Source organism: Podarcis cretensis, assembly GCF_951804945.1.
Source record: "Podarcis cretensis genome assembly, chromosome: 6".
Taxonomy (NCBI): Eukaryota; Metazoa; Chordata; class Lepidosauria; order Squamata; family Lacertidae; genus Podarcis; species Podarcis cretensis.
Window position 1 is genome coordinate 33292923 of NC_137175.1, and position 8311 is coordinate 33301233.

Below are 8311 nucleotides of genomic sequence, written 5' to 3' on the forward strand. Positions count from 1 at the left end.
TCTGATACAAATTTAATGCTTAATAAGCTAAAGGCAGGGGAAGGAGCTTCCTGACACCTCGAAATCTGATGTATTTATGGTGGCATATGTGTTCGTGGACTAATAGAAATCAAATTATCAAATGCATGAAGTTTGCACACACACACATACAGAGTACATTGAGAAAATGATGTTTCTTTTCCCCACAGCTACAAGAGCGTAGTTTAACATTACTATGCAAAACTCAATTTTCTATGCAAAGTTCTATGTTGACCCAATTTTCCGCAGCTGAGAAAAAGGCACAGCCTATGCTAGGGATCATTAGGAAAGGAATTGAAAATAAAGCTGCCCATATCATAGTGCCATCATACAAATCTATGGTGCATTTGGGCAATTCTAGTCACCTCAGGTGAGGTAGAGTTGAAAAAAGTTCAGAGAAGCGTGTGCAAAATGATCAAGGGGGTAGAGCAACTCCCCTGTGAGGAAGGGCTGAGGACTTTTTTAGTTTTGAGTCATGATAGAAATTTATAAAATTATGCATGACATGGAAAAGTCGATATGGAAAGGTTTTCTCCCTCTCTCATAGAATCATAGAGTTGGAAGGGGTCCAAGGGTAATCTAGTCCAACCCCCTGTAATGCAGGAATCCATGACAGATGGCCCCTCAACTTCTGCTCAAAAACCTCCAGGGAAGGAGAGTCCACCACCTCTTGTGGTAGTCCATTCCACTGCTGAACAGCTCTGACTGTTGTCATAATGACCGCTCCCTACATCAAATGGGGGGCACCTTTTGTGTGGTCGCACGCAGCCCCCCAGGTCCCAGTGCAGCTCCGGGTAGTACGGGCTGGCTTCGCCCTCCCCAGGCTGGATACCTGGAGGTCTCTGCCTACCTCAGCCAATCGCCCAATCCTGCCTGGGGAGGTGTTGCCTGGGGATCGGCCAGGTAGGGGTAGGGACCTTCCCAATGGAAGGTGAATCCTACCTGCGAAGCATCAGTTGGCTCCAGAGCATCTCCCACCCTGCTCTCCCTCATTTAAGCCTTCTTTTGCAGGTTAATCCCTTCTCCACAGGTATGCGGGCGCTGCTACGTCAGGGTTGCTGTTGAAGGGCCAGAAAGGAATTTTCCTGCATTGGCAGGTTTTGCAAAACGTCACAACTTTGGCAGTTTCAGGCCTTGGGCGGAATCCCTTAGTCTATCTTCCTAAATGGGGGGGGCGTGAAGTCGTGACCCACGCCCCCCTTGCAGTGGTGATCCCAGGGCTCCCCGTTAAAGGGGTTTTGAGGGGAGGCATTGGCCATATGCCGAGAGGTTGCTATTGCTCTCCCCTGCGACGGCGGTGGAACGGGGGGGGGGGAGCTCTCTGCTTGAACATATGTTCTCCAGAGCCAGCCCAATCCCCACACATTCTGGATAACCCTAATGTCTCCCAGATCCCCGGCTGGGGACTGGGAAGGATAAACGCCCAATGCCTGAGCCAAGGTCTCCCTACATCTGAAACTTAATAAAGTCGTGGCCAATTTTAACCCCATAGCACGTTGTCTTGAGTCATTATTCCGCTCTGGGGTTGCCTGGGATTGGGGGGACTCATGGCTATCCAATGAAGCGGAACATTGGAATGTTGGAAGATTTGGGACAGATGAAAGAGGTTTTTTTTCACACAACAAAATGGAATTTGCTCCCCTAGGAAACAGTGATGGCCACCCACTTGGATAGCTTTAAAAGAGGATTAGAGAGGAGAGGCAGGACTGAGATTTGGAGATATGCTTCAGAGGTCCAGACTAAATCAATAATTATAATTTGGATTATAATTTGGTCTTTTTAATTTCTTATTTTAATTGGATTATGATTGGATATGTTAATTGGATGTTTTTTATTGGAAAATTAATAAAAATGATTAAAATAAAATAAGAGGATTAGAGAAATTTATGCTCTGCCTCCACAGTTGGAGACAGTTTCCTTTTGAGTCCCACTTGCTGGAAACCACAGGAGGGGAGAGGACTCTTGTGCTCAGGTCCTGCTTTCAGATTTCCCACAGGCATCTGGTTGGTCACTGTGGGAAGAAGGCCATTGGGCTGATCCAGCAGGTTTTTGTTGTGTTCTCATGTTTTTATTAAGTTATACACCTGAGCTTTGGGTAGAAATGTCACAGGTTGCACTTCTTACATTTCATAACATATAGACAGACGCTCCCCCCCCCCCGCCAATCTATGTTTTCACATTGCTAACCAACCAGCAAAATCTGTCTGCTGCATGACCTATAAGGGCTGGTTTATAGAACCATGTTTCTCCCATGATGAATTCACCATGAGGTGACGTGTGAAGTGAGGGAGGCAGTATAAGTGCCAGGAAGTTACAAAATGAGAACCAGTAGTGGGTGGCATGATGGAGCAGAGGCACTTAGCTAACCTCCTACTGCTGTTCGCTGGGAAGGGAAAGATTATGTTGAGGTCAGCGTAGTGCAAATGCACCAGCAGAACCAATCTGGTTCTCCTGTCTATGTGTTTGCACTGCACTGCCTTGTTCCTTCCCCTCCCATAAACAATGGCTGACCTGCTGGAAGACTAGCTAAGTGCCTCTATCCCACCACACCATCCATTAAGGCTGAGAACACATACACTGTTATTTTTGTGTGAGAAATCCTGTGCTTCATTGTTCTTCCACTGTAAAATGTAGCAACCAGTGCCTGCTAAAAGTTACGTATGCAATATAGCACATATTGTGTGTTCTATTATTTGTTTGCCATGTGTATGGTTTGCCTCAGTAATTTTGTCATCTGGAGCTGTTGGTTTGCATGCACGTCCAATTCCTGCTTTATGCTTGTGACATGTTTGAATCCGAATGGATCTTGACTGTGCCACTGTCCTTTGCGCAATTTCAGACTACATTTCTAGCCGCATTCTGCTCATGCAGCTGTTCATGTCCTTATTTTGTCTAATGCTGGAGGATATGAATCAAGTCACTTTTATGTACTCTGTTGACCTGGGATAAGTGGCAGTCCCACTGTCATGAGAGAGAAACCTGTTGCTAGGTATTTGCAGTTGTTTTCAGTGGAGCTACTTTGCAACTGTGCAAACCTGTAAATTGTGAGTTATTTACTCAAGATTCCATATTTAGTGACTCTATTGTGTGGGCAGGTAATCCCTCCCCTTACCTGGCCTGGTTTCCCTGGCAACGCTTCCCCCAGGTGGGATTGGACAACTCACTGGGGTAGGCGGGGACCTCCAGGTATCCCACCTGAGGGAAGGCAAAGCCTATGCTGATGGGGCCACTCCAGATCCAGGGCTGCACGCGTCCATGCAAAAGGCGCCCCCCGTTTTAAGTGGGGAGCGGTCATTAGTGACTCGTTTGCACATCTGCGATAATATTCATAAATGCTGCCTGTTTCTAGTTATTCGGAGTGCAAAGAATGTGGAGTGAGTTCAACTGATGCACAGATGTCTGACTGCATATGCAGAAAATCCACAGCAAGTTTTGACCTGTGAGGTACCTGATAAATGTATAATTCTCAGCAGCTTCTCTCCTGTATGTCACTATTAATAATGTCAATGCCAGTACTGTTAAGCATCTCTCTGCTCATCAAAGCAGATAGTTTGCAGCAGACCCATTTGTTATTTTTGGCAAGGTTGAGGTTGCAACTCCATGTGGTTGAAAGCCATGTTGTCTCTCCTCTACACAATGAAATCAAACAGTTGGGGAAAGCGGGAATGTGCTGTTGTAATTCAGCTGCAGAGGCTGACACTGAACCAAATTATGTGTTATCGCGCTGGAAAGGGAGATTAATCAAACAGAAATGTGTTCAGTTCCAGGAAAATACATTTTAACATATTTTCCAATCTTATGCAATGTTTTCCCTGCTCTTTGAAAAGAGTGACAAAGCCCAGGATCAAGAAGATTCCTTCTTCCTTCAAGCCAATGTTGACTGGAATGAGGGATTTCTAAGACTTTTCTATCTGGAAACTGATTCTGCAACCCCTTTCTACACTTCTAAAATTGAACCTGTGGCTGTATTTGCAGTCATACATACGCAGTCAATTGCACAAATGTAGATGCATGTGCATTCATTATATCACAGCAGAGGCGCCAACTCCTGGGGGGGGGTGAGGCACTTTCGTCCTCCCAATGTTTCCTTGAGGAGGGGCGGGCAGCCTCAATGTTCAGAGGGCATTCGGCTCCTCCCCTTAAACATCTTGAGAAGTTGGTGCCTCTGCATCACAGTCAATACTTCTGCTTTTCACTGGTTCAGATGATATATGCAGGAAATCAACATGAGGAAGAATTATGCGTACTGGCCCAGCTTCCCACATCCATGCATTCACCCCAAATTATAAATGTGCAGACTCTGTGTGAACAATCTGAGACCCTAGAACAATTTGTACTCTTGGAGGCCGTTTACTGCTTTGGATGAATGATGGGAGCCGAGTCCAGCAGGCTAAATCCTGTCGTCCCCCCCCCCCCCCCATATATATGCACCGATATGACTTATCTGTCATGGACTCTGTGTGCGTTTGGTAGCTGCAGTAATTTAACAATGCCATTTCAGAAGAGCAAATATAACTACAACTGTTATACTGTATATAACCCACTGTTTTCTTGGGAACCATCCGGAGAAGCCAAGGGGCAGCCCCTCTCTACCAAGAAGCCACCCTGGGGAATTTGCTCCCCTCCTGAGAAGTCACAGTGCGCTTGGATTTCATTATGAGCAATGTTTGTGGAATGCAAAGGACCTGGCCCCCTTGGTTATGTAAATAACATGCCAGTCGGAGTATGCAAAGGTGTTCAGAGGTCTTAGGGCTGGGTTGCTTATAAATTAAAGGTTGTTTTTATTAATACTCTGAGCAAAGCTCTTGCCAGATTTCGCTGGACTTTGCCCACAGGGAGTTCTACTCTGGTTGGAAACAGAAGATCAGGGCCTTCATCCATCTCATTAGCCTGTGAGCTATTTATGTAACATTTTGGGGGAACATTTTTGGCTCCAGGAGACAGAACCTTATCAGGATCAGCCTTGTGGGTCAAATTTGACACGTGAGTCGAACAACTCACCTGTCAATTAAGTGATGCTCACCAGCTGAAGGCGGCCTGCCAAGCCAATAAGTATCCGGACCATACAACCAAAAAGATTCCTGACCCCTGCCTTATGGAATAGATAATGGGTGGGATTCACCTAACCGGTCCTATCAGCAGAAGCCCTCCATAAGGATTTCTGCTTCCACAACAGGGCTTCCCCCCTTCCCCAAGCATCCTGTCCCCCTGAAATTGGTTCAGAGTGGGAGATCAGGAACATCTTTAAAACAGCATGCAGGGTGAGGATAAGGGATATCATTCAATCTGGCAAGCTGGAAGGCTTATGCAGCCAAAATGATTGGAAGAGAATAAAACTGAGCAGACTTAGCATGGTGGCACAGAAAAAAAGGAATTGTATCAGAGAGGCAGAGTTGAGGGGAAATTGGTGCTGGGAATTAAATGAAAGTACCAGTGGGAGGACATGGGGTCATGAAATGGTACAGAGTTTAGCTGAGGGCCATTTTCTTATGTTCATGTAATTCTTAGCATGATTTTCATATAAAAAAAGGTGACAGACAAATTGGCTCCTAATGGGAAATAGAGTGCTTTAGCAGTGTTAAAGTCACTTTTAGGACTTTGCCACCTTGGAGAGGCGTTTATTAACCCAAACTAAGAACTGAATCAGAAATGCCAGATGGTTGTACCATTTCAGAAAGCAAATGGGAAATCATACATATGAAGACACATCAAAAACTATTTGCATTTGGAAAGCTAACACAAGAGTGAAAAGAACTAGCCTACTTTTTTCCAGGTGTGCTAGCTTTCCACATTCAGTGAGGGAGTTTTTGCCATGATGCGGTAATCAAACATATAATTCAACACAATTGTTTTGTGTCGTATAGTACCAGGTGGACTACTCCGTAAGTTTTTCTGTAATGTTTAAATTGCCTCTAAATGGATGAAGAAAGGCATAGGGTGAAAGCAGGAACTTGAGAATGGAAGTTATTTGAGAATTAAAGGTAAAGGTAAGAGACCCCTGACCGTTAGGTCCAGTCGCAGATGACTCTGGGGTTGCAACGCTCATCTCGCTTTATTGGCCGAGGGAGAAATTCATGAGAATTTTGAGAATCAGGGTGCATCATATGGCATCTTAGAAGCCAAAACAAATGGATGTCCTCACAATTTTGGCCCATAATAATCGGCTTTCTATATTATAGTTGCACTAGTCTAGCACCATTTGCTAGAAATTTCTTCTAATATAATGTATTTTTTTATGTTATTCTCAGTAAATGTTGTTTGCAGATGATACATTCTTGACAGTGAATTCCGAAGCAGCTCTACAGAGACTCATCAACCATTTTGCCCAAGCCTGCCATTTTGCCCAAGCCTGCAGGGAGCTCGGCCGTACCATCAGCCTGACAAAGCCTAACTCCCTGGGTCAGGACGTCACTTCTCCAAAAAGGCGTGGGAGAATGTGATGCTAGTGTCCAATACGAGGCTTGCATGTTGAGCACACCAGGAGCAACACCTCAACGACTTCTACAAGCACTGCGTCATGAAGATTTGGGGCATCACATGGCAGGACAGAATCCCAAAGAAAGATGTGCTCCCCTAAGCCCTCATTCCCAGCATGTTTGCATTCCTATCTCAACAGCATCTATGCCTGGTCATGTCCACAGAATGGAAAGTGGCAGGATCCCCAAGGGTCCTGGCTTCAGGTACCAGGCCTGTTGGCAGACCAACTCCTGTGCTACAAAGCTGTCTGCAAACGTGACCTGAGCCCAGAAGCATTGTTTTCACTACCTGCTACTTGGCCGATCCTGCCAATGTACATACTCACAATAGTAGATGCGTGCACTAATTTATATGTCAGATGCCCCGAGTGATTTGTTTTTTAAAGGGCATTTATGAAATGCAATGAACTAAACATTGCAAGGCTCAGTGGTGGAATTGGGGAAGTGGGTTGTGTACAGATGTCATCAGCTATATTTTCTTTTAAAGCTCAGTCCCAAATCCTGGGATTTTTTTAAAAAAGGACACACAAAATGCATGACTTTTGGAATACCATTCTGGCAAAAAACTGAAGTGTTACTAGGTTACAAACACAGATAGGTAGCCGTGTTGGTCTGCCATAGTCAAAACAAAATAAAAAAAATTCCTTCCAGCAGCACCTTAAAGACCAACTAAGTTAGTTCTTGGTATGAGCTTTCGTGTGCATGCACACTTCTTCAGATACACTGAAGAAGTTACAAACAGAAACATAAAACTAATTCATTGCTTCCAAATAAATGCTTGAAATCGGCTCCAGTATTCTTGCATCTAATAATTTCTGACATTTGGCAGATTGCAGTATACAGATTGTGTAGGGTGGTAGCAGCAGCAGATTGCTCCAGCCCCAGAAAAAAAGCTGATGCTATGGTGCCATCTGGTGACCAGAACTGAAAGGAAGCAGCCAGGAGGAAATGGTTGTTTTGTGATGGGTCACAGAAATGTAGATAAGGGTAATGGGCAATGATCTCTGAGAAGGGAAGAAATCATCTTAAAACAGCTCAACAGAACCATTCTGTTGGTTAAGGGGTGGTTAAGAGGAGGTTACGGGGTGATATGATAGCCATGTTCAAATATATAAAAGGATGTCACATAGAGGAGGGAGAAAGGTTGTTTTCTGCTGCTCCAGAGAAGCAGACACGGAGCAATGGTTCCAAACTACAAGAAAAAAGATTCCACCTAAACATTAGGAAGAACTTCCTGACAGTAAGAGCTGTTCAACAGTGGAATTTGCTGCCAAGGAGTGTGGTGGAGTCTCCTTCTTTGGAGGTCTTTAAGCAGAGGCTTGACAACCATATGTCAGGAGTGCTCTGATGGTGTTTCCTGCTTGGCAGGGGGTTGGACTTGATGGCCCTTGTGGTCTCTTCCAACTCTATGATTCTATGATTCTATTCTATGATTCATTCTTCCATGTAAAGCCTGATTCAGTGTGATCTCCTGGAGGAGAACATTGTTGCATCCTCCGAGGGCAAAGCTCATATACAGTTCAATTGCAATTCCCCGTGTCTTCTTTCACGAGTATGTATTCATCATCCTCAGGGACTGATAATGTTTACTTTCGCCTTCTCACTGCTGCCCTTCAATATTCAGGACTGTTATGAGATATCAGTAGAAACAAGTCGCTGTGCCAAGAGAGTCAAAATATGACATAGCTCACACAGAGAGGTAACAAATGAACTTGCCTGTTCAGTGTGTGGCAGACTCATGTCTTTACTTTGATTCTGATCCTACACAAAGTATTTGGCAATTTTTCTTTTGTCCTGGTGCTTTACGGATGAATGGC